The sequence below is a fragment of the Schistocerca nitens genome, chromosome 5 (assembly GCF_023898315.1).
Source record: "Schistocerca nitens isolate TAMUIC-IGC-003100 chromosome 5, iqSchNite1.1, whole genome shotgun sequence".
Classification (NCBI taxonomy): Eukaryota; Metazoa; Arthropoda; class Insecta; order Orthoptera; family Acrididae; genus Schistocerca; species Schistocerca nitens.
In genome coordinates, this window is record NC_064618.1 from 691,822,926 (window position 1) to 691,833,461 (window position 10,536).

Here is a 10,536-nt window from a genome sequence, read left to right on the forward strand (position 1 = left end):
TTCGTCTTTTGAAGCAAACCAATCAGACACCCAATTTTCGACTTCTTCGCAGGAATCGAAGTGTTCCTCAGCCAATGCGTGTCCCATTGATGAAAACAAATGGTAGTCGGAAGGGGCCAAGTCTGGTGAATACGGCGGATGGGATAGCAGCTCCCATCCAAGTGTTTTGATTGTATCCTGAACCAGTTTTGCTTTGTGTACATGCGCATTGTCGCGTAAAAAAATTACTTTGCCATGTCTTCTGGCCCATTCTGGTCTTTTTTCGATCGATGCGTAGTTCAAATAGATCATTTGTTGTCTGTAGCGATTAGTATTCAGTTTCACCGGGTTTTAGAAGCTCATGATACACCACACCTTTCTGATACCACCAAACACAGAGCATTGTCTTCTTGCCGAATCGATCTGGTTTTGCAGTCGATGTTGATGGTTGTCCCGGATTAACCCATGATTTTCCCGTTTAGGATTCTTAAAATAAATCCATTTTTCATCGCCAGTAACAATTGGATGCAAAATTGAGTTTCTTTCATGTCTTTGAAGCAAAATTTGACAAATGGTTTTTCGGTTTTCCATCTGTCTTTCGTTCAATTCATGTGGCACCCATTTTGCACACTTCTGGATCTTTCCCATAGCTTTCAAACGGCCAGAAACTGTTTGTTGTGCAACATTTAGCATTGCTGCCATTTGCTTCTGACTCATTGTATCATCTTCATCCAATATTGCTTGCAATTCGGCGTCTTCGAACTTTTTTGGTGGTCTTCCACGTTCTTAATTTCTTACATCAAAATCATTATTTCTGAACCGTTGAAACCATCTTTTGCATGTTGCTTCTGATAGAGCATGATCACCATATTCCTCGACAAGCATTCGATGCGACTCTGCAGCACTTTCTTTCAAATGAAAACAAAAAATTAGTGCTTTCCGCAAATCATCACTTTCTGGTACAAAATTCATTGTTAACACGATGAAAACATATGATGTTGTTTGTTCCATGACTTGATGTATAGTAAATACCTTTGACAGATGTCATACCAACCAAACAAAAAAAAATTAAGGCTTGTTCACAACAAATGTTCCTTATCGACACATTTGTATCTTAATGCTCATTTCATACCGGTACACCTGGTAGTTGCCAGTAGCCTCTCTATAAATGCTTATATTGTATGAAGTTAACAGCAAGTATCTTCTGGGGACAATAATGAGCTTACCATCTGCACATATCATTGTTTTGTCTTTATAAACATTGGTCAATTCAAGACAACACTGTTACAGTCGAAGTAGTGTGCGTGTACCTTCATACATATAATTTTCTTATCCCAAATATTTAACCATTAACGACGATTATATCATACTGATAATTATTTGTTTTCATACTAGAATTACCAGAAAAAGACTTCCAGTATAGGCCTTTGAGTAGAATAGGTTTCTATTTTTGTCTTCAATGTTTGTGAAATTACTTTCAGAGTACTTAGAAATTAAACTTTCGTATGGCTGTTACTACTGTACACCCACAAGACTTGGAGGAACTTACAGGGTTCCTTAATCAAGAGAATGTGACATAGTATACAACTGTTCTGAAAGCGGGAGCTACTCAAAGAAATTAGATCTTAAATGCCAAGAAGTGGCGGTGATGAACCTATCTAACCTAATATAGTAGATGATGTTTAACTAATTGAAGTTTGGAGAGTTAAAGTTCAGCCTCTCAATAAGTAAACATTTCGTACTTCGGCAGTGACACTCAGCGTAAACTGTCCTATGACTAGACCGATCGGCACAGTAGTTAACTCGTAGGCGACTGTAGGGAACTGCGGCGCTGACTCCTGGACGAGTGTTGAGCGATAGCGGAGTGATAACTGTAAGGCCTACTGCAACTGGAAATCACCGAGTGTCGACGTGCGGTCACTTAAATTGTGTGTTGGACGTATCAGTGTCATCCCATGAATTATTTGGCGGATGCATCAAACAGTTCTGGCTGTGTCAGCGCTCTCTGCGGTAGCAGACGTATATCGTTCTTGTGAAACGCAACTGGCTCTTTATTTTCACGAAGTAATAAGTACTATCGACAGGGGATGTCAAATTGATTCCATAGTTTTAGATTTCTAGATGGCTTTCGACACCGTTCCTCAAAAGCGTTTTCTAATCAGACTGAGTGCCTGTGAAGTATCGCCTCAGTTGTGTGATTGGATTCTTGATTTCCTGTCAGAAAGGTCACGGTTCGTAATAATTGACCGGAAGTCATCGGGTAAAACAGAAGTAATATCTGGCGTTCCCCAGAGAAGTGTTACAGGTTCTCTGCTGTTCCTGATCTACTCGTACATAAACGACGTAGGAAAGAATCTGAGCAGCCCTCTTAGATTGTTCTCATTTGATGCAGTCATTTACCACCTTGTAAAGTCATCAGTTGATCAAAATGAATTGCCAAATGGTTTAGACAAGATGCCTGTATGGTGCAAAAAGTGGCAACTGACTCCAAATCATGAAAAGTGCGAAGTCATCCACATGACCACTAAAAAGAATCCGCTAAATTTCGGTTACACGATAAATCACACAAATCTAATGGCTATAAATTCAACTAAATACTCCAGGATTACAGTTACGAATAACTGAAATTGGAACGACCACGTAGATAATGTCGTGGGGAAAGGAAACCAAAGACTACTATTTACTGGCAGAACACCTAGATAGTGCAGTAGGTCTACAAAAGAGACTGCTTACAACACGGATGTCCGCCTTCTTCTGGAGTGTTGCTGTGCGTGTGGGATGTGCATCAGGTGGGACTGACCAAGGAAATCGAAAAAGTCCAAAGAAAGGCAGCTTGTTTTCTATTATCAGTATATCAAAGAAAGCAGTGCTGTCGAACACTCCTTCGTCTACAGCAGCCAGGAAGGAGGTATTATTTTGTTGGGTATCAGAGCTTGTGGAAACGAGGCAGTAAGCAGTGGAGCAGGCTCGCGACAGGGCGTCATTGGGGAGGAAGGATGGGTGGACGTAGGAGAAAAGTTATGGCTAACTACCCGTCAGTCATCAAAACAAAGGCGTTTTTCGTTGCGGCAGCATTCTTGTCCGATTGCTAAAGTACTTTGTTGGTGCCCACCTGCGTGGGGTAAAATGGTCATCATGAGAAAATGAAACAAGAGCTCGCAGAGAATGATTTCTTTTAAGTGCTCGTTTTGCCCCGCGCGCCGCTCTTGAGTGGAACGGTAGAGAAATAGCCTGAAGGTGGTTCGATGAACCCTCTACCACGCACTTAATTATGAATTGCAGAGTAATCATGTAGACGTAGATGTTGGCGGATGAATGGACTCGTTGAAAGTCTTTCAGTGCAAACACAAAGAAGTTCCTCGTACGTGCGTCATAGGAGGCCGCTGACTGTAAGTGTGGCACCATGCTGAGACTGCCTATTGTGTGGCGCACTAAGAATGTAAAGCTGCGTACTGCGTCTGGCGGACACACAACTAGCCAAGTATCCGGCTTTTGTGGGAAGGCAGGCGAACAACCACTGCCAGTCCGACGGCAGCTCACGAGCTGCCGCAGGCATAAGGGTTATTGTTACAGCATTCTCTCAGCCTGGCAGCAATCCTTGCTAATTTCTTTCGTCGTCCACCTTTACGGGATACGGCTTCGTAGCTCAAAGTGTGGATTAGGTTCACGCAGAAGTAGTTTTTCTGTCGCCATGGACGGTTAACGAGGATCAGAATTATTGCAGAACTGACGTATTGCGGGAGGCAGGGAACTCAATATTACGTGCACCGTAATTGTATTGCTGAATTTACGGTGACGAATCCAAGGGGGAGGGGGGATCAGACTCGACCGCTGTGTATTTACCCGATCTAACGGATCTGCCCACGATAGAGCTGGAGAACTGAGCCATTCTCTGTGTCTACTCGAGCTCCAGATACGTGTCTCATCGTAAGCTCCGGCGCTGACTGCACGTCGTTCAGCGCATCAGAGAAAGCTGTGTTGTCGATCTCTCCTTCGACTGCAGCAGCTAGGAAGGAGATACTATTTTGCTGGGTATCAGAGCATATGGAAACGAGGCAGAGAAGCAGGCCTGCGACATCTCTGCTGTGGGACAGTGTTTTGCTTCCCCTCCCCCGCCCCCCTTCCCCTTACTTTTTATGTCCAGTGACCTCGCTATTGAGAGACAGGGCATCATTGGGAGAAAGGATGGGTGGATATAAGAGAAAAGTTATGGCCAACTACCCACCCCTCCTTCCATCCACTATGGCGAGATGAAGCCTTTAGCATGCCTCCTGTTTGGGAACTGCTCTCGAACACAAGGTTTCATCTCTGGTGTTTGGAACCGTGCGGCCAGTATGTTTAAAAGAAGACTGCGCAGCTCGTGGACTAGTATTTTGGACACTCGCTGTCATAAATTTATTAAATTTCATCCTCCTTCGTTTCTCCCGATGAGAGAGTTGTGGAAGAAGAGCTAGCATATTTGTTCAGGGAGTCTACAGCAGCCGAGTTTTGAAATTGTTCGCCTTGAGCCCTGTGTTTTTGAATACTTTCCTCGTCTGCCTAGGTCCCTTAACGTAGGAGAGAGAGTATCAGGTCTTTTCGTGACGAAGTCGTTTAGTAAACTCAAGAGTTTCGTTAAGATGTTCATCTTACTCCAGTGGCAGACGTACGATAAAGCTATTCGGTATCACGAAAGTCTGGCTTTTAAAATTCTCAGAACGCACGTTCATGGGGGTAACGTTCTATCTCCTCGTACTTGGTATCTCGCTAAATGATAACAAAATAAGAAATTCTAACGCATAGCAAGGGTTACCGACTATTGTTTTTCCCGCTAGGTAAGGGGGGAAGGGGGGGGGGCGGGAGATGATGAATTGATACACTAAATATTCTCAAACCCTAGAGTATCTAGCGAAATATAGATCAAAATTTAGTTTTCATTGTATGTATTCTTCTTTAGTTTGATACTTCATCAGAATTCTGCTTCATGAAGCATCTGTTGCCTTTGATACTACTGTTTCTAACTCAGTAGTTGGCGCGCGTTAATGACTGTGTTCTAAGTCATTAGCATTGATGACAACGACAGCGACAAGTACAACAAAAGCAAGCAAGATCCCTTGGTATTTCGCATTAGCAACGTATCTGAAATTAGTGCCTCCACTTTTAATTCGCGGATGGAGTTACTGCTTTTTTAGATGGAAACCCATCGTGCAGATATTTTCGGTAAGAAGTGTTTCACCCTTAATAAAATCACTACGCTGCGTTATCAGAGCTGTAATATCCGTATATGGAATTTTCCTGAAACTGGTACCCTGTAGGTCTTCATTGTACCTTCTAAAGAGCAAAGAAAGCCATGTATGGCCTTATCCCGTACTTGCCCATTAGAACTGGTGCATATAGTTCAAATAAGGAGCAGAAATTACTTGTTCAGGCTAGAAAATTACACAACATTTCTGATTTTGGTCCTTAATAATGTAGGTGACTACGGCATAAATGCTACTAGCACAAACCCTATTCTCAGTCACAGCAGAAATTTCAAAATTTCCATTCATTTTTTTCGTGTAAACCGCCATGTGTGTATCTCGTTAACTTACATGTAGAAAAGTAACGATAATCAACACTTATGTCGCCACCCGTTTTTTCTAACAGTAATTGTGCGTATTTTATTTTATTGAAATCGCTACATACTTGCGACGAAACTCGGAAAAGTCATTTGGCTCGCCATTTTTGTGAAACGTCTCTGTCAAAAGACAAGTCGACAGTTGAAGGCAGAGCAACAACGATCAAGGCTTGAAAGATCAGAACATTTTAATAAAACCGCAAGGAACAGAAAAGAACATGATACGTGCAGAAGCTTTCGTCATCACGATGTTAATGACGCATCAATAATGATAAGAGTAAAGCAGAGCGAGAGTCAACGCTATCGATCCGAAAAGCGTAAAGCTCGTGCAATATGCGCTCTATTCAAATCATGGGTCGCATGTGCGCCACCTTTGTGACCAGTTAATAAGTGAAGTCTGAGAATACTACAACGCGCTCATTGGCGTAATACAGCAGTATTTAAAGTCATCTTATTTTTACGACTTTCTAAAGCCTACACATGATAATTTTCTACGTAAAATTTCGTGTAAGCGGTCGTTGATGGCTATAAGATACTGGAGGAATTTTATTGCGTGTACAATAGCTGCACTTGGCTTTTCTTGATCATTCAGAACTCGATTCCGGTGTATTATAAACAAGTACAGCAGTTGTACACAAAATGCAAATCCTCAGATCCTCTGTGTTTTATTGATTTACCGGAGATAAGAGAGTATAACAAGGATATCAACAAAATTAAAACAACAGTAACGGGGAGTGTAGCTGAATTAAATCAAGCTGTGCTGAGGAGTTAGATTAGGAAATAAGATACTAAAAGTAGTTGATAAGTTTAGTATTTGGGCAGCAAAAGTACTTATGATTACGAAGAGGATATAACATTCAGATTGAGTGTCACAAGAAAAGCATTTCAGAATAAAAATATTAGTTAACATATAATATCAATTTAACTGTGAAGGAAGTCTTTTTCTGAACGCAGTTGTCTGGGGTGTAAACTTGTCCACAAGTCCAGACGAGAATACAAGCATTTGAGATATGCTACCTAAGAATGGTAAAGATTAGACGGCTAGATCGAGTAACAAGCGAGATGGTACTGTACCGAATTGCGGACAAAGAAATTTGTGGCACAATTTGATTAAAAGAAGGGATCAGTTGATAAGACACATCCTAGGCATCAAACAAATGTCGATTTGGCAACGGAAGGAACTGTGTGGAGAGGGAGCGGGGGAAAAATTGAGGAGAGGACCAAGTCTTGAATATAAGAAGCAGGTTCAAATTAATGTAGATTGCGGTAGTTCCGCAAATGTGGATGTGAAGAAGCTGGCACTGGATAGACTAGTATGGAGGCCAGCATCAAACTAGTCCTCGGACTGAACATCATCACCACCACCACCACCACCACCACCACCACCACCACCACCACAATGACGACGACGATATGCTTCAGGATCCTGTTGTTATATGATTTAATTTGCAGTTATTCCAAAAACTTGAACGACTGGACCACGGAATCCTTAAACTTCCTTTCAATGACTGCTGTGAAAGGTTCTTGAAATGTCACCTTGGTGCCATTACAGACACGTAAAAGACAGTTTTGCACCACTACGATTTTCAGAACTTAGGTATTTTTCATTTAGACATGTTCGGACAATTCTTTTTGTGTATTTGTGTAGCTGTAACGACGCGAACGGCTTCTTGTGTGTAAGCAACCAGAAAGTCGAATTAATGTATTGACAGGCGAGCAAAATTACGTCATTAGAAACAACGAACCGGCCGCTATAGGTTAATAGTGACAGTTTTAGAATTCATTTGGCCAGCTATCTGCGACGTAATTACGCGCTCACATATTTGGAATATCGACTTCCTGCCCGTGACAATACTATTTCTCACACTTGTCAACTCACAGCGACGGCCAGTCTCCGTTATGTTGTGGAAGGTTAGGTCCATTCGTCCGGTAAGGGTGGCCTTTACTGCATGTGGCGCCGCCCTGTAACAGTGCCCCGAACTGTACGGGGACGACTAGCGTCGCGACGCAAACGGTGGCGGCGCTAGCGTCAGCGCCACTGCGTAGTTCGCAGCGCCGCCGTTGAACGTCGTCGCAGTGGTGCGTCCAAAGCAGGGGAAACCTCGAATACACCAAATTAGTGCAGTCCTGAAACAGTACGTGTACAATCGGTCTTATTAATACGTTCAGAAAAGGGAACCATGGGAATAAGCATGGGGAGAGAAGTTGTGCTGGAAAAAGATTAGGTTACTAAAGAAGACAGATTACAAGTACTGGCTGCAAGTATGTCAAGGCATATTTTTTTATATTTACCTCAGTTTTATTAAATTACTTCATATGAATGTTGATATAGTTCCTAGGGCAAGGATTTTTGTTGCTCGAACTGAGTAAATTCTCGGAGAGTAATCATCTCACTGTCAGTGGGAACAGTGGGCACAGATGATGGTACTATCTCCTTCTTCCCAACTAATTGCTGTGTTTCGTCAAATTGCTACCGCAGACAGGGATGAAAGTATTATAAAGTCTAAATATACTGGTGTAACACTCTTGTAAAGCGACTTTTTAGTCACGGCTACGTGATCTATCACAGAAATGTTTCGTTGATAAATGTGGACACAGTTTCTTTATTTGCTAATCGATTCAGGGATCTGCACAGCCCGTCCAGTCAACCGTTTAACACGCGTGCGAACAACAGCAGTTTCCTCCCACCATCAAACAGATTTTGCTCAAATTGCGCAGATGTTTAATCACCTAAATTTATTCTAGCGGAGAACATCGGTTTTCCTACACCTTTTGAGAAATGACACTACTACACCCGGCACTCATTTACGTAATGTTTCAAAGTATTGTTATCAGATGTGCCTCGACAATATTGTTATCAAAGAATGAAAATTGAATACATCAAGAGTTGTATTACGCACACACAAGATTAAAAATTTCGACCGTGACAGGACTCGAACCTGCAATCTTCGGATCCGAAGTCCGACGCCTTATCCGTTAGGCCACACGGTCAGCATGGCTGAGGCAGCCAAATTTACATTATTGATGTAACGCATAGAATGTTTATGAATGAAAATACAAAAATTGAATTTTTTGTTAGTCTTTATTTACGTTAGTTACTGATTTTCGATCCAAAAGGAATAAATTAAGCCATTTCTTATAACAAAATGTCAAAACAGTATCTCACTGTGTTGCTTCTGTACATTAACTTCCTCTTCATGATAATTACTAATGTTTTACATTTTTTATAATGACGAACAATAAATGACCTCCATTAAGTTTAGAAGAGCATTAATTTGCAACATTGTGTAGTAACGCACAATACAGAAATACGAACCAGAGTAATTTTTGGTTGGTCTCAGAGTATCTACAGTTTCCTCCAAATAAATGAGGGCGAATCTTCTGCGGCGAGCTGTTTTACAGCAGCGAACTGTTCAGCGACCGTTTCCGCTTTTCTACCCCGCGACCTTGAAGTGTGACGTCACCGTAGACGTGCCTGCGGATGCTGAGTGAACAAGCGCGATGTGTGAATCAGCAACCGGGACAGTTACAAGCGACTGCCGTTGTTTGTAAACAGCGGAGCGACTGCCAGTAGTAGGTCAGCGTCCAGCACGCCCCGCTGCTCACCTTATCTGGGCAGATAACGGGCGACAGTCCGGCGACGCACGTCGTGTGCTGCATTCCGCTACCTGGCCGCGTTTACTCGGTGTTAGCGCTGTTTGGTAGGCACACATGTAATGGGTTACGCGTATAGAATCAGGTGAAAGTTTGTTGCTCGGCAAGACATTGGTGCCTCAAACTGCAAATGGGAGCGGTGTACCTAACTGTACCATTATACATGGTGCACAGCTCAGTAGTCGAAAGTGTTTAGTTTGTACCACGCGTAGCGTCGTAAGAAGCGTGTTTACACGCAGATATTTTTGCTGATAATGTTAATTTTACAAATATCATGTGTCTGTGCTGGAAAGTGCTGTACTAGTGAAAGTATTCGATGGGTTTAAGAACGCGCTTGACACTACTATCGGCATTCATACAATAGGCAGACAACCAATGAAAAGAGTTTGATAAAGCATTTCATGGAGTTAATTTGGAACTCCACATAAAACGCTGTTATGGTGTACGCAACGGCCACATATTCGCACAGAGATAAGTACTCATGGATTCCATTTTAAATTGTAGTCAGAAGGTGCTTGCCACAAAAATTTCAGAAGTTCTGACAGATAATGACCGCTACGTCTAAACTAGTTACTGAAAAATGAAACAACCTCTAGTAGCTTAGCGTGGTGCGCTGCCTGATGGGCACAGTTTTCCTTAAAAGCTTCTTTAGGGGTGCACGGAATCCAACACCACGCGTCATAAGGAAGGGCAGTTTGTGATTATACTAAGCATCCCTTCCGTTCCCAAACTTCGATGGTGTCCGTTTTCGTACTGTAATGGAGCTGATTACTGTGCAAGTTGAGGGGTCTTGTATGCTCAGTGTTTCGAAGGATAATGCAGTGAGTTTTCTTTCAGAGCGTTGGTTTGAAACGTGCCCAGCTTGGCACATTGAAACAGTCCTTCCCTCGTACCGAATACGTGCCGCGGCTGAATTTTCATTGCGGTCGATTGCATTTGCAGTACCTAATATTCCACTCAGTTAGGGATGTCTGCGACTGGGGGGAATCCAGGAGGCAGAAATCGATGATAGACGTGCTACTTCGCCTCTTCCGTCACGGGACCTATGGATTGCATAAACGTAGTCGCCAGATTTTGGTGTTCCAACTTAGTCGTGCACCCCTTTTACATATTATTAGCTGGGAACATACTGAGTTTTCACTTCTCGAAACACCACTCCACAGATTCCGAGTAGGTGACCCCCACTGCATCTCCTTTTGCACTCCAGCATGTGCTTGGAATTACTGTCAGCTTCCATACACTGGTTTCTCTGTTCTGCGAGTTCCGTACTAAATGTGGTTGGTGGTTTTGTAACTAATACGAGACAC

At 42.6% G+C, this 10,536-nt stretch overlaps 1 non-coding gene across 1 annotated transcript; it reads right to left on the bottom strand.

Annotated features, from left to right (window-relative positions):
* Positions 1–8,493: 8,493 nt before the first annotated feature.
* Trnar-ucg (transfer RNA arginine (anticodon UCG)) lies at positions 8,494–8,566 on the bottom strand. The gene has a single exon. It is a non-coding gene; the product is annotated as a tRNA-Arg (tRNA).
* Between the last annotated feature and the right edge of the window lie 1,970 nt (positions 8,567–10,536).